Raw genomic sequence first — 15,660 nt, forward strand, 5'->3', positions numbered from 1 at the left:
TATATTTATTTCAGAGAGAGCCTGTGCATGGTGCAGGGGGGATGCGGAGGGCAGAGGGAGAAGAGAATCCCAAGCAGACTGCATGCTGAACCCAAAGCCGGATGCAGGGTTTGATCCCAGGACCCTGAGATCACAATCTGAGCTGAAACCAGGAGGGTGGACTCTTAGCTGACTGAGCCACCCAGGTGCCCGAAATTTGATGAACATTTTGACAAGAAAGATAGTCAGTAAAAATTGTATCTGAACAGTGTTTTCTGTTCTAAACCTGTATTGGTGACTTTACTCTTGGCGAGTCCTCTCATTTTATTTATTTTATTATTATTATTATTTATTTTTAGTCCTCTTTAAGTTGGAAGTTATTAATATCCAGATTGGAAACAAATAAATTCTTAGACTTGGTCCCAGGATTTATAAGAATGTATTAAATGGCACAAATAATATTTTTATTTTTTTATTATTTTTTCGAAATAATATTTTAAAGAATCAAGGTATTTTAGTGCCAAAGAACATCTGTAAATTTTTTTTTAACATCTGTAAATCTATGTAGCTTTATCAGCTGGCTGTGAGATGTTGTCTGATACACATCTTTGCTGCTAGCTGCAGCTGACTTGCAGAATCTCCATGAAGGAAGGGCATGTTACTGGCTTTGAGGTTTTTGTTCTTACCTAATCCATGGGGAAAGGGAGGCAGTAACAGTTAAAAAGTCGTCCTGCTATGTTGGGTTATTAGGGACTGTTCTGTATTGTTCACTTTAGTACTTTACAGAACCAAGGCACAGAAGGTTGTCTCTCACCCAAAGTAAGTAAGTGTCAGAGCCAGGGTTAGAGTTGAAGTAGTCTGGTCTTGGTTTAGAATTGCTTCACAGCTGCGGTTCATTTAATTTAAAACAGGACATTAAAACCTTTGTTGTTGACAGCCTAGTTTGGGGGCACCCTAAGGTATCTGCACCTTTTGAAGGAAATCCCAAAGTTGGTACTCTTGAGACATGAGTTGACTCTTCAGTAATCAGCAGTGGGTAAGATGCAGTCAGGAGAGATGAACAGCTGCAAGAGCTTGCTTTTAAATTCTGTGCTCTGATGAGATGATCTGAAGAAAACGTGTTGTTGACCGGCTGGCTTGGCTAGTGATGTTATAAAAAGGCAAGCTTTTTTTTCTGTGAGTGTTGAAGCTGAAGAAGGGATTTATCACTTGAGTACTTCTGTTCAAGAGGCTGCTATATATATATATATATATGGAACGCTTCACGAATTTGCATGTCATCTTTGCACAGAGGCCATGCTAATCCTGTATCATTCCTATTTTAGTATATGTGCTGAAGCTTATATGTATACACACACACATATATATAGGCAGTGCTCATTGCAAATATATATGTAAAAAATGTGATCTCTCTGAGGTAGCTAAAGAGAATAGATAATATTCCTGTTTTGCCAGTGTAAAAGCTGGAGTCCCTATTGATCTGATCCTCATCTCTTGTCCCTCCTTCATTCTTACTTTATGTTCTAGTCCTACTAAACTATTTGTATCTCCTGAATAAGCGGAATTATCTTTTATCCAGGCCTCTTGTGTCTGCATATTTCCTCTGCCATTAAAATAGTCTTCCTGGGCTGCCTCTGGTTGGCTTGGTTGGTGGAGCATGTGACTCGATCTTGGGGTTGTGAGTTTGAGCCCCATGTTGGGTGTAGAGATTACTTAAAAAAATAAAATCTTAAAAAAAATAAAACTGTCTTCCTTTAGTAACCTTGTCTGGCTACTGTTACTTGTCCTGCAGGATTTAGCCTTACCATCATCTTTGAGATTTTGCTGATCCTTGGAATTTAGACTGAATTTCCTTCCTGTGCCCTATTAGGATTAAATTTATTTGGTTGTTTGTGGCTTCCTTTAGTACCTGTATCTTAATAAGCTCCTAGAGGACAGGAGGACAGGGACTGTCTTAATTACCCTTCTTCAGCACCTGGCACTGCACTTAGCACATAGTGGACATTATGAGTAAGTGAAGTTTAGGAAGGTTAAGTAACTTACCCAAAGTCATAGGTATTATAAAAGACAAAACTGGGATTTGAATCTACATTTTCTGATCTTCAGAGTCTATACTGAATATTCTCCTGGGGAGCTTTTGTTTTTTTTTTTTAAACATTTTTTTTTAATTTTTTTTTTTAATTTTTATTTATTTATGATAGTTACAGAGAGAGAGAGAGGGAGGCAGAGACACAGGCAGAGGGAGAAGCAGGCTCCATGCACCGGGAGCCCGATGTGGGACTCGATCCCGGGTCTCCGGGATCACGCCCTGGGCCAAAGGCAGGCGCCAAACCGCTGCGCCACCCAGGGATCCCCCTGGGGAGCTTTTGAAATCATTTTGATTCTTATTTCATTGGTTAGTGGTGGGATTTGGAAAATGGTAGTTTTAAAAGCACCCTAACAAGGGCACTTTACTGGTACACAGCAAGGCTCATTTCTGGTTGCACCATGTTCTCTGTCTCTGAGAGGTATGAAAAAAATAAATGGAACCATAAGTGGTTGGTAGTCTTGATTGAATTTTAAAAGGCAAATTTAAAGTAAATAGAAATAACTAACCAACCAGAACATAACAGCAGATTCTGACAAATCTGAGAGCACAGAGGAAAACTAGTGATATTTACCAACGATAAAATGTCTTTTGGAGAGCAGGCACTTTAATACTAGTTCAAAGCATAACAACCTATATAGCTTTGCTTTTTGGGAAGAAGGGAGGCATTGACTGTGTTCAGCCAGGATAGATCTTTTTGCCCCTTGTGCCATCCCTGTCTGTATCCCCATGTAATAATCATGGAGGTAAGCCAGGAGTCAGGAAAAAAATACGTATATATCCATCTAAGAAATAATTTTTTTTTTTTACACGAGAGTGTATGCGCGCGAGTGTGTGCGCATGAGTCGAGCTGGGATGGGGAGGGAAGGGCATGTGCAAAGGGAAAGAAAGGGAGAGAGAGAATCTTAAGTAGGGCAGAGCCTGACCTGGGGCTCATCTCACCACCCTAGGATCATGACCTGAGCTGAAAGGAAGAGTCAGATACTTAACCAGCTGAGCAACCCAGATGCCTCAAGAAAGAAATTCTTCTATTTTGTTACTGTTGCTACTTAGTACCTTTAAAGGGGAAAAATCTAAAAGTGTTTAACTCCTAGCTGTCTTGGTGATTCTTTGTAACAGAGATTTTTTCCCTGTCTTCAGGTTCATAATCATGCTTACCAAAAAGAAGAAAAGGAAAAGAAAAAGACTGAACTGTTTTTAGATATGTCGATGTTTTACCATATTGTGCTGCTTTCATGTGAGCAGAGCCAGCAATTTTTTGAACATCAGATAAAAATGATGGTGTCCAAGAAAAGCAATAGTATAATCTTGGTACTGCTTTACTGATTTCTTAGTTAAGTGACTTAATGCTTTCAACTAGAGTTTTACCTCCTTGAGGAAATATTTAGAATCTAGGAATTTTGACATGGTAGTAAAACGTGACATTTGATGTAATTTTCAAGAAAGGTGGTATCAGGATACGGTTGGGGCTGTGCTCACAAGAAACTTGAGGAAGAAAGTTTATTTTTTCATGTGAGAGGTCTCAGTATCATGGCTTGACTGTTAGCCTCCAGCATCACATCCATCTTCTAGCCAAGGGGAAAACATACTCCTGCCTCATTGCCCTTTCCCACAAAGGAAGCTGGGAAATTTAGTAACATTTTCAGCCATGTGAAGAAAGGAAGAACTGACTCTTTGCTTTACCACAGTAGCATAAATATTTTGGGTGTGGCTTCTAGGGTGTGGCTTTAGCAACATTCTGATCATCTCTCCTAATTCTTTCCCTTTTTTGCTGATGCTTGATTTTTCAAAGTTTAGAGAAAAGAGGCCATTTGATTTGTAAGGAATAAAATTCTCATTAGCTTTGACAATATTTGTTTTTTAAGTTTTTTTTTTTTTTTTAAGATTTTATTTATTTATTCATAGAGACACAGAGAGAGAGACACAGGCAAAGGGAGAAGCAGGCTCCATGCAGGGAGCCCGACGTGGGACTCGATCCAGGGCCTCCAGGATCACGCCCTGGGCTGCAGGTGGTGCTAAACCTCTGCGCCAGCCACCGGGGCTGCCCTTTAAGTTTTTTTTTTTTTTTAAGATTTTATTTATTAATGAGAGACCAAGGGAGGGGGGGGGCAGAGACACAGGCAGAGGGAGAAGGAGGCTCCATGCAGAGCCCGATGCAGGATTCAATCCTGGCACTACAGGATCACGCCCTGGGCTGAAGGTGGTGCTAAACCACTGAGCCACCCAGGGAGCCCCAGGTTTTTTTTTTTTTTATTTATTAGAGCAAGCAAGCGAGTGCGGGTAGGGACAGTTGGAGAGGGAGAAGTAGACTCCTCACTGATGAGGGAGCTTGATTTGGGGCTCAATCCCGGGAACCTGACGTTAGCCAAAGGCGGATGCTTAACCTGCTGAGCCATCCAGGTGCCTCAGTTTTGACAGTCTTAAATATGAGTTTTGATATCTTCCTGAGAATTAATTTTGATAAGTTGAGAAAGGAGACACCTCTGAAGACATGGCACCTCTGATAAGGATGTACCTTGGGGTTGGATTAGGGGTCCTTGAAAATAGATGATTAGCCCTTTTTTTTCTTCAATGGCTGTTTAAAGCTATGGAGGCAGTTCTACTTAGAACCAGCATTTTAGTTGATGGTATTGAATGATAGAGTATATAATTTGAGCGACCAAAATAAGTGAGATCAGTATCTTTTACCAGAGAATCATAATAAGACTTAAAATAATTTTTATAAAATTATTTTGCCTTGACATTATTTGTTATCTTGAAGTGAAACTGAAGTAGTGGGCAGCGGGGGGTGGGTGGGGGGGGATTGCTCAGCGCGTCACCTTCCGCCCGGGGTGTGGTCCTGGAGACCCAGGATCGAGTACCACTTCGGGTTCTCTGCATGGAGCCTGCTTCTCCCTCTGCCTGTGTCTCTGCTTCTCTCTCTGTGTGTCTCTCATGAATAAATAAAATTTAAAAAAAATTTTATTTAGAGAGAGCATACGCATGAGTGGAAGGAGGGGCAGAGGCGAAGAGAGAGAGAGAAGCTGACTCCCTGTTGAGTGTGGAGCCAGACATGGGGCTTAAATCTCACCACCCTAAGATCTTGACCTGAGCTGAAATGAAGAGTCAGGAAGCCCAACCAGCTGAGCCACCCAGGTGCCCCACTGAGAACATTAAGACACTACTAATATATTTACAGCAGGAGTGAGCAAGCTGTGTGTTTCCCTGTTTTTGTAGCTTTTGGAGCACCTCTAAAATTTTAAGTAATAAATTTGTATTTTAAGCTAAGTTTGTGATCATTTATTACAGCAGCAATAGGAAATTAATAAGAATGACCATACACCTGTACTAAGATCATTTCCAGGGATACTCATTCATTTCAAAAGAATGAGAGTAGGGATGGGAGTTCAGCCTGACTTAGACTTGTCATAGGCCACAGCTTTATATTTCTTCTCCATCAGAATCTAGCAACATTGGTTCTTATTATCCCTCTCCTTTTACTCTGCCAAGATGTTTTACCAATTGTGTAGAAAAATATTTTTTCTGGGGCACCTGGATGGCTCACTTGGTTAAATATCTGACTTTGGCTCCTGTTATGATCTCGAGGTTCTGGGATCAAGCCCTGAGTTGGGCTCCATGCTCAGCAGGGAGTCTGCTTGTCCCACTCCCCCCCCCCCCCAACTTGTGCTCTGTCTCTCAAAATCTTTTAAAAAAGAGAGAGAGAAAGAAGATTCCCATTGCTCATCGTCTTTGAAAAAAGAAATCTTTTTTATTTCCCCACATAAAAAGTTAGATGCCTTGGAGTGCCTGGCTGGGTTAGTAGAGTATATGACTCTTGATGTTAGGGTTGTGAATTTGAACCCCACATTGGGCTGCTTTATTTAATAGGTTATAGAGGATTATTTTTCCAAACTGAAGAGAAAATTACTGAGAGACTAAGTCACTTTGGCTATCCAGATATAGCTCAAGATTAATATTAAATGGCCAATGCAGGTTTTTTTTTTTTCTTTTTTTTAAGATTTCATTTATTTATTCATGAGAGAGAGAGAGGCAAAGACACAGGCAGAGAAAGAAGCAGGCTCCCATGTAGGGAGCCCGATGTGGGACTCGATCCTAAGATCCTTGGAGCCCAATGTGGTTCTTTCCTAGAACTCGAGGATCAAGCCCTGGGCCAAAGGCAGACGCCCAACTGCTGTGCCACTCAGGCATCCCCAATGCATTTTTTTTTTTTTTTTAAACTGAGTATAAGAGAACCACATAATCTTTGATACAGTGGTTTATCCTTGCTGTTGTGATCTGGTGCTCTTGTATGAGAGGGGGCCAACTTCTGAGACTAAACCAGTGTAAGATTATGAGTACTATGTGATGAATACTGTAGAGTATTGGCTCTTGGTTAAAATTTAACTTAGAAAAGGTGTTATTCTTGATTATTAGGCCTCTGAACCTCCATAATGCCAAGCACACAGAAGAGAAAAGTACTTTGACTTTTGCATCTTGTGATTCTGTGTTTCAAAGTCTAAAATATATTTAAGTATTTCAAGCAGTAGATGTATAACTATACAATTTCTTCTGATGTTAAAAATTTTTCCCTCAGTTTCTATTTTGGAAAGAAACCTCTGCATGTTAAAACTTGAGGCATTTATCTATAATGAGCAAGAACAATCTGTTCTCTTAAAACATCCAGATCCATTTGTGACAGGATAGATTTTAAAAATCCAACCTAAAAGACTCTGAGGTCTATAAAATATATGTATCAAATACACAGGGCACCCAGAGCTTCTGTATGAAGAAAGTTCAAGAAGGTCAAAGCTAAGGAGGTATTGTAGAAGAAGGATTCTAATTATAAAATCTGGTAAAACATTTATAAAATTAGGAAAGGATTTATAGGTTGGAGTAGGCCATTAGTTATAAATACTGTTCAGTGGATTGTTTAGAAGAAGTATGTGTTTTGATTTGCTCTTCTCTAGAACTTTTGATATGCCTTTGTCTAAATCTATTCTAATATAGTAGCCATTAGCCATACGAGGCTATTTAAATTGAAGTGTTAGATTCAGACTACCAGTCGTCTATTTGTCCAGTTTCCTTGGAATTAAAGTTTACTAGTTTGACTTGTCTTTAGTTCATTATAAGTAATAATTGGTCTTGAATATGCAGGATGGTTCCATATAAAGGGACCATTGTATATAGGGCTTTCTCTCCTCAGTTTCTTTAACCTTTTTTGCCCCATTTCATTGTGTTTCCAGTCAGTGGTCATTCATAGTCTATTCGCTGTTAACCCTGGGCCAAACTCCCAAGCATGTAGTGACATACCACCCTCTTCTCTGCTAATTAAGATAGAGAAAATTTCTTAATCCAGTCAAAGGTTAGAGACTTATTTTCTTTATAGCATTATTTTATTTTATATTTTATTTTATTTTATTTATTCATGAGACACACAGAGGGAGAAGCAGGCTCCCCATGGAGAGCTTGGTGTGGGACTTGATCCCAGGACCCAGGGATCACGCCCTGAGCCAAAGGCAGACGCTCAACTGCTGACCTACCCAACTTTGCCTTTGGTCCCAGCATAATTTTATTATATTAGGAAGTTGAGTACAAGTTTATAAACTATAGTTAAACTACAGCTTAACCAAAGAGAACTGGGATGAGTGGTTGCCTTTCAGAGTGTATAGAATCTTCTCTGTAGTCCTGTACAGGTAGATGTAAAGTCTGCGTGGTTCAGAAAGATTTCTGTTAAAAATGCTTTCAGATCTGTTGAGAGCCCTGGGCCTTCCCAAGATTAAACTTAGCTCAGGGCCCCTGAAGTAATTTCCTGTTCTCCAATGGAGTTGCGTCTCTTAAAGGTCTTGCAGTGGCCAGTAGAAGAGGAAATGCTTCCCAAAATCCCTTCCTGCCCTGCTTCCTCAAGGGTTCTTTCTTTATAAAGGCCTCAGAAAAAGTCTGTTAGATTAAAATGTTGAAGTCTTATGACTAAATTCTTACTTAGGCAAACTAAAAGCAACTCACCAGTGGATATTAAATTTAGATTGTAAGGCACTTCCATAAATCAGCATTGTCCCTCAGTATACACATTAACATACTCTTTTTTTTTTTTTTTTGAAAGATTTTATTTATTCGTGAGAGAGGCAGAGACATAGGCAGAGGGAGAAGCAGGTTTCATGTAGGGAGCCCGATGTGGGACTCGATCCCAGGACCCCAGGGTGGCGACCTGAGCCAAAGGCCTCAACCACTGGGCCGCTCAGGCGTCCCTAACATACTCTTCCTAAACACCTGAAGTTGCTGAGGAGTCTGCATCGGCTGGGGTTGAAAGGGTTGAACAAGCTGCAAAGGAAAAACAGCTTCAGTTATAGATTCATTGAAATATCCTAGAAAACTTGTATTTTTATAATTTTCTAACTTAAATTCTTGGTTGTTGAACAAGTCCCCTTGTTATGTTGTTTGAATTATTGCAAAACTCCCTTCGGCAGTTTTTGATGGCTTGTGCTTCTGATTAGTGTTTGTCCTGTTTATCCTAGTTTCACCTGACTTCATTGAAAGAGCACAGTTTCTTATCAGTATCATATGGTTTCAAAGACATCTTGGCGGTTTTTTGCTATCAGTATTGCCAGAAATTCTGTATTATGTGTCAGAATGTGCAGAGAAGTTTTGTGTGTGTGGGGGGGGGGGTGTTTGGTTTTTTTGTTTTTTTCATTTAATAAAGTTTTATTTCCCAAAATGTAGTTGGTGGGATCTTGTTCATGCATCTTCACCAGCAGCTGGGGCATTTCCACCCTTGGTGTTTCTGGTGTAAATTACTTGAGCTCTGTGCTTTGAAACCAGTTTAATAAGTCCTTTACTGAGGAGCTCCTAAAGGGCTGCCTGGCCAGAGAACCTCGAATATTCAGTCTCTCAGAGACAACAGCTGGAGTTATAAGCTTATAGTTGGGAACTTCCTTACAGAGTTTGTCATATGTCGCTATGTCAAACAACACCAGATTATTGAGTTTGTCTCAAACTTTGCCTTTGGACCACTTCTTTTTGGCCTTGCCCCCAGATTTGTTCACCGGGTCTTCGTCCTTTTTGGCCGACTTTCCAGCATCTTTCTTCTCATTGTCCTTGGGCGGCATAGCGAAGCTCAGAGAGCAACAGCCACCCCTGCAGCCTCACTAAGATGTCGGACAAAAAGCAAGTTTTGTGCTTTTAATTTATAGTTGCTCTTATTTACTACTATTAATTCCTACACTTGCCCTGATACTACATTTTGTTTTTCTCCTTCTCCATCAGTCCCTGTGTAGGGCTCCTTACCTGTACCCCACCGACAGACCTCATTTTCATGTTGGGTTTTACCTCTATGTTTATCATATTCAGGTATCATTCTCAAGGAAGCTAGACTTTTTTCTCAGTTGGTCTAAGCATCTGCGGCTGTCTTTCCCTACCCAGTGATGGTAGAAAAGAACTGGAAACAGACTTGAGTTTTTTTTTTAATTTTTATTTATTTATGATAGTCACAGAGAGAGAGAGAGGCGCAGAGACACAGGCAGAGGGAGAAGCAGGCTCCATGCACCGGGAGCCCGACGTGGGACTCGATCCCGGGTCTCCAGGATCGCGCCCTGGGCCAAAGGCAGGCGCCAAACCGCTGCGCCACCCAGGGATCCCAGACTTGAGTATTATTATATGTGTGGGGGAGAGGGGACAAGGGAGAGATTGTAGCAGAGAAGAAAAACTCTTGAATACTTACATTGCATGGATTTCCATTTTTTTAGAACTTTCACTAAGTTTTTGTTCTTTGGGAGATAGTGTTTATTAACATCTTTGGGAGATAGTGTTTATTAACATAGTCCAAGAACACTTAAATTATGAACTTGAATTCATATCCTAGTTTGCCCAGCCTATTGAGTGCCCTTGGACAATTAACCCCTCTGAACCTGTTACCCATTCTAAAGATGACAGTGTTAACTGTTGTCTTTAGAGTTACATGAGAATTTTATGATGTGTGTTATGAACTTTAAATACTATCTCATTTGGGAACCCTGGGTGGGTCAGTCAGTTGTTCAACATCTGACTCTTGATTTCAGCTCATGTCTTAATCCCAGGGTTGTGAGCTGAAGCCCCTTGTTAAAAAAAAAAAAAAAAAAAATTCTTATCTCATTTATTATTAGCTGCTGCTATCATTTAATTACTGAATTGCCTCTTTCTGTTGCACTCTAAAAAAAAGAGAAGAGACAGTACTAATTTCAGTGAATGATGGTTTTCTGACATAAATTACCAGATCTGCATTTTTTCTCCCAAACTCTGAAATATCATTGAAGTGGTTTTTTGTTTTTTTTTTTTTTTTTTTTTTTTTTTTAATTTTATTTATTCGAGAGGGAGAGAGAGAGGCAGAAGGAGAAGCAGGCTCCCTTTGGGGAGCCTGATGCAGGACTCGATCCCAGGACCCAGGGATCATGACCTGAGCCAAAGGCAGACACTCACCCACAGAGCCACCCAGGTACCCTCATTGAAATGTTCTTAAGGAAAAGTCAAAACTCTTCAGAATCTCTTATATTATTATAAAGTATATTATTTAAACATGGCACAATAGATGGTAGTGATGGTTACACAACAATGTGAATTGTTCACATTAATGCTTCAGAATTCTGTACACTTAAAATTGTATACTCTGTAACATAAAATGATAAATTTTATGTGTATTTTATCACTATAAAAAATATGGAAACAAATAACAAAGGAGGGACAGTTGTTTAAGTTTATATAATCTTTTCCTTCAAGTTACCAAAGCAGGAGAGGAAACCAATTCCTCGTAACCCTTCCTGCTCGTAATAGTACCAATTTTCAGAATCCTGATGATTATTCTTGACATGTTTGTCTAGCTTTATCATTGATTTGGCGGTGGGGGGAGGGGGTTGCTTAACTCTTCACCATTGCAGCAGCTCCCACCCTTACCTTTTTGCATTATACCTTTTTTTGAGGTTTTTATTTTGAAGACATTTTACTGATACTATTAAGCTTTTAGTGTTAACTTATGTGTGCTCAGAAGCACTTTTTGCGCAATGTTTAAAGGTTTTTAGAGGCCTCTTGATCGAATGTTACTTAGCTTCTTGAACACAGTAGGTTTTTACATATTAATCGCTTAGTGGAGGTTTTAAAGCTTTATTTATTTAACATCTATTTGGGTCAGATACTGTAACCATCGTGTGCCTTAAGACCATGAACTTTGAACTTGAAAAAATCCTTGCTCTCTGCCTATTTGTATGCATATGACTCTGAGCAAGTTACTTTACTCCACTTTTTGAGTTTCTTCAGCTGTAAAAATGAAACTTCACAGAGGATTAAATGTGACATGTGGCTATACTACCCAAAGCAGTTTACACATTTAATGCAATCCTTATCAAAATACCACCAGCATTTTTCACAGAGCTAGAGCAAACAATCCTAAAATTTGTATGGAATCATAGAAGACTGAACAGCCAAAGCAATCCTGAAAAAGAAAAACAAAACTGAAGGCATCATAATTCTGGACTTCAAGGTATAGTCATCAAGACAGTATGATATTGGCACAAAAACAGACACATAGACCAATGGAACAGAATAGAAAACCTGGAAATAGACCCACAAATATATGGTCAACTCATCTTTAATAAAGGAAAAAAAATATCCAGTGGAAAAAGTTTCTTCAACAAATGGTATTAGGAACACTGGATGGCAAAATACAGAAGAATGAAACTGGACCACTTTATACACCATAATAAATTCAAAATGGATGAAAGACCTAAATATGAGACAGGAAACCATCAAAATCCTAGAGAACACAGGCAGCCACCTCTTTGACCTTGGCTGTAGTAACTTCTTACTAGACACATCTCTGAAGGCTAGGGAAACAGCAAAAATGAACTATTGGGACTTCATCCAAAAAAAAAGTTTCTGTACTGTGAAGGAAACAATCAACAAAACTATAAGATAGCCTATGGAATGGGGAAGGATATTTGCAAATGACATGTCTAATAAAGCATTAGTATCCAGAATGTATAAAGAGCTTAACAAACAATCCAGTTAAGAAATGGCAGAAGAGGGCAGCCCCGGTGGCGCAGCGGTTTGGCGCCTACAGCCTGGGGTGTGATCCTGGGGACCCCGGATCAAGTCCCACATCGGACTCCTTGCATGGAGCCTGCTTCTCCCTCTGCCTGTGTCTCTGCGCCTCTCTCTCTCTCTCTCTCTGTGTCTCTCATGAATAAATAAATAAAATCTTTAAAAAAAAAATGGCAGAAGAAATGAATAGACACTTTTCCAAAGAAGACATCCAGATGACTAGCAGAATGAAAAGATGCTCAACATCACTCATTATCACATGAAATACAAATCAAAACCACGTTGAGATACACCTCGCACCTGGCAGAATGGCTAAAATCAGCAACAACACAGGAAACAACAGGTGCTGGCAAAGATACGGAGAAAGGGGAACGCACTTGCACTGTTGGTGGGAATGCAAACTGGTGTAGCCACTCTGGAGAGCAGTATGGAGGTTCCTCAAAAAGTTAAAAATAGAACTACTCTATGATCCAGCAGTCCCACTACTAGGTATTTACCTAAAGGATACAAGAATACTTACTCTTGTAAGGGGGTACATGCACCCTGATGTTTATAGCAGCATTGTCAATAATAGCCAAACTATGGAGAGAACACAAATGTCCATCGACTGATGAATGGATAAAGAAGTGGTGTGTACACACACACACACACACACACAGGAATATTAGCCATCAAATAAATGAAATCTTGCCATTTGCAATAATGTGGATGGAGCTAGAATAGAATGTATTATGCTAAGCGAAATAAATAAGTTGGACAAAGACAAATACCACATGATTTTACTCATATGTGGAATTTAAGAAATAAAATAGGTGAATATATGGGAAGGGGGACAAAAAAGAGGGAAACAAACCATAAGAGACTTTTATTTTTTTATTTTTATTTTTTAATTTTTTATTTATTTATGATAGTCACACACACAGAGAGAGAGAGAGAGAGAGAGAGAGGCAGAGAGACATAGGCAGAGGGAGAAGCAGGCTCCATACACCGGGAGCCTGATGTGGGATTCGATCCCGGGTCTCCAAGATCGCGCCCCGGGCCAAAGGCAGGTGGTAAACCGCTGCACCACCCAGGGATCCCCATAAGAGACTTTTAAAGATAGAGAACAAACAGGATTGATAGAGGGAGGTGGGTGGGGGATTGGCTAAATGGATGATGGGTATTAAGGAGGGCACTTGTTATGATGAGCACTGGGTGTTATATGTAAATATGGAATCAGTGAATTCTCCTGAAACCAATATCGCACTGTACGTTACCTAACTAGAATTTAAATAAAAATTTTTAATGTGGCATGATATTTGCCCTACACACAGTATTCAGTAAGGGCATAATATATGTGAAGTAATAATAGTTCTTATTTAATTATTGAGGTAAATGGCAGTATCTTCATTTTAAAGATGATGTGACTCAGATTTAATGAAAGAAAGTAACTTTTGTTTTAAAGATTTATTTACTTTAGAGAGAGAGCCAGAGGAGCAGCAGAGGAGAGAAGCAGACTCCCTGCTGAGCACAGAGCCTGACTCAGGGCTTGATCCCAGGATCCTGAGATCAGGACCTGAACCAAAACCAAGAGTTGGATGCTCAACCTACTGAACCATCCAGATGCCCCAGGAAATTTTTTTTTATTAGTTTTAAAGCCTCTAAGCCTAAAAAGTGGTACATACATGTCTTTATCATAATAATGTATTCCTCAAATTGTATTCTATGTTATAGAAACTTGCCCATGGTATTCTGGTATCCTTAATTTTTCTCTCTCCTTACCCTTACCTATGTTTGTCTATATTAAAGTCTGCTAATCAGGGATGGATTTAGTCAGTCTTCATGGTAGATTCTTAATTAATACTTTTTATTCTGTATAGTTCTTAGCATTCTAAGTAGCATCAGTGGCTTATGAGACTTCATAATTAGTATTTATAAGTGTCATGATTTAAAATATATTATTTGTCATACTTCCAAGTAGTTTGGGGGCTAGAGGTGAAGGATCTGGAATGATTTCCTTTTCTGACAAACTTCACAACTCAGAGGAGAGGGCAAGGAATGGAAACTATGAGGAGAAAAGAGGCTAGAGTACTCAGAAGTGAGCTTAAATTATGAGGAACAGAATCCAGAATACCATGCTCTCTAGCCCTACCACAAACACTGATGATGGCCTAACAGTTAAAGAATATATACTGGCAAGAAATTTTAATTATACTAACCTAATTATTAATATATTGAAATATTTGATGACAAGTTACAACTCCTCTTTTGACCTGTGCTTTTTCCAGTGGTTTATTATGAGGGTTCTTACAAGAGTTACTTACTATTTCTAATAAAAGGATTTTGTGTTAGTGATTTGAGTACTTTTGGGTCATAAGAACGATAATCATTCTGTGGGGCTTTATGGAAGGAATTAAATATAGTAATGAGGGACTCCTGGGTGGCCCAGCAGTTGAGCGCCTGCCTTTGGCCCAGGGCATGATCTTGGAGTCCCTGGGATCAAGCCCCACATAGGGCTCCCTGTGGGGAGCCTGCTTCTCCCTCTGCCTTTGTCTCTGCCTCTCTCTCTGTGTCTCTCATGAGTAAATAAAATCTTTAAAAAAAAAAAATTGTAATGACTCTGTGTCTCTAAATTTAAAACATGCATATATGTAGTATTTAATATCATTGTTTAGTTGCTCTTGTTATAGCTAATCACTCACAAAAAGAGAAGGGGGTTTATTAATATAAGCATCGCTTATGTCTTAATTAAGACTCATTAAATACCCATTTTCATGTTTTTGTGTTCCAGGTAATATTTCATTCTTTGAAGAAATACCCCAGTTTCATTCTTATATAATGTAGGTGGCAAATTATTCCATACTCTATTCTTAGAGGTTTATCAGGTTAGTTCAGAGAAAGCAACTTACTAAGTTACAACTTTTATTTTAGGACTTTGCTTTGGGTTAGAGTAGGAAAACTTCAGTTCATTTTATCAGCTGCTTCAATGTTGCAGGAATACTTCTAATAATTTTTTTTTTACTTCTAATAATTAAATAATCCATAATCAGTTAACTATTTTAATTAATTAATTAATTAATTTATTTATTTATTATTTATGATAGGCACACAGTGAGAGAGAGAGAGGCAGAGACACAGGCAGAGGGAGAAGCAGGCTCCATGCACCGGGAGCCCGATGTGGGATTCGATCCCGGGTCTCCAGGATCGCGCCCTGGGCCAAAGGCAGGCGCCAAACCGCTGCGCCACCCAGGGATCCCTCAATTAACTATTTTAGATTTTCTGGGCACCTCACCTGCTCAGAGCATGGTCAGGAGCTATTAAGGAAGCAAAAAAGTTAACAGAGTTAAAAATAAAGAAGTCTGTATGCTTGTTAGGTACTGCATTTTTGTATATGAAATACTGTCCTCTCCATATCCTCCATGTTTAGCATAATTCCACCAAAGTCAGATTACTGATTTAGTTACCCGTTACTGTGTAACAAATATCCCCAAAAATTGGTGACTTAAAACAACTAACATTCATTTTATCACAATTCTGTAGTTTGGTTAGGTCTTAGAAGGAACAGCTTATCTCTG

General features: G+C 39.3%; 1 protein-coding gene, 1 non-coding gene and 1 pseudogene across 2 annotated transcripts in view; 1 reads left to right on the forward strand and 2 right to left on the reverse strand.

The window, feature by feature from the left end:
• The window catches only part of SNX3 (sorting nexin 3), a 42,264-nt gene that overhangs the window by 4,424 nt on the left and 22,180 nt on the right, over positions 1-15,660 (forward strand). The gene's annotated exons all lie outside the window — the stretch shown is intronic.
• Positions 1,226-1,333, reverse strand: LOC144317910 (U6 spliceosomal RNA). The gene has a single exon (XR_013383797.1). It is a non-coding gene; the product is annotated as a U6 spliceosomal RNA (small nuclear RNA).
• LOC144316758 (small ribosomal subunit protein eS25 pseudogene) lies at positions 8,738-9,179 on the reverse strand (annotated as a pseudogene).

Source organism: Canis aureus, chromosome 7 (assembly GCF_053574225.1).
Source record: "Canis aureus isolate CA01 chromosome 7, VMU_Caureus_v.1.0, whole genome shotgun sequence".
Classification (NCBI taxonomy): domain Eukaryota; kingdom Metazoa; phylum Chordata; class Mammalia; order Carnivora; family Canidae; genus Canis; species Canis aureus.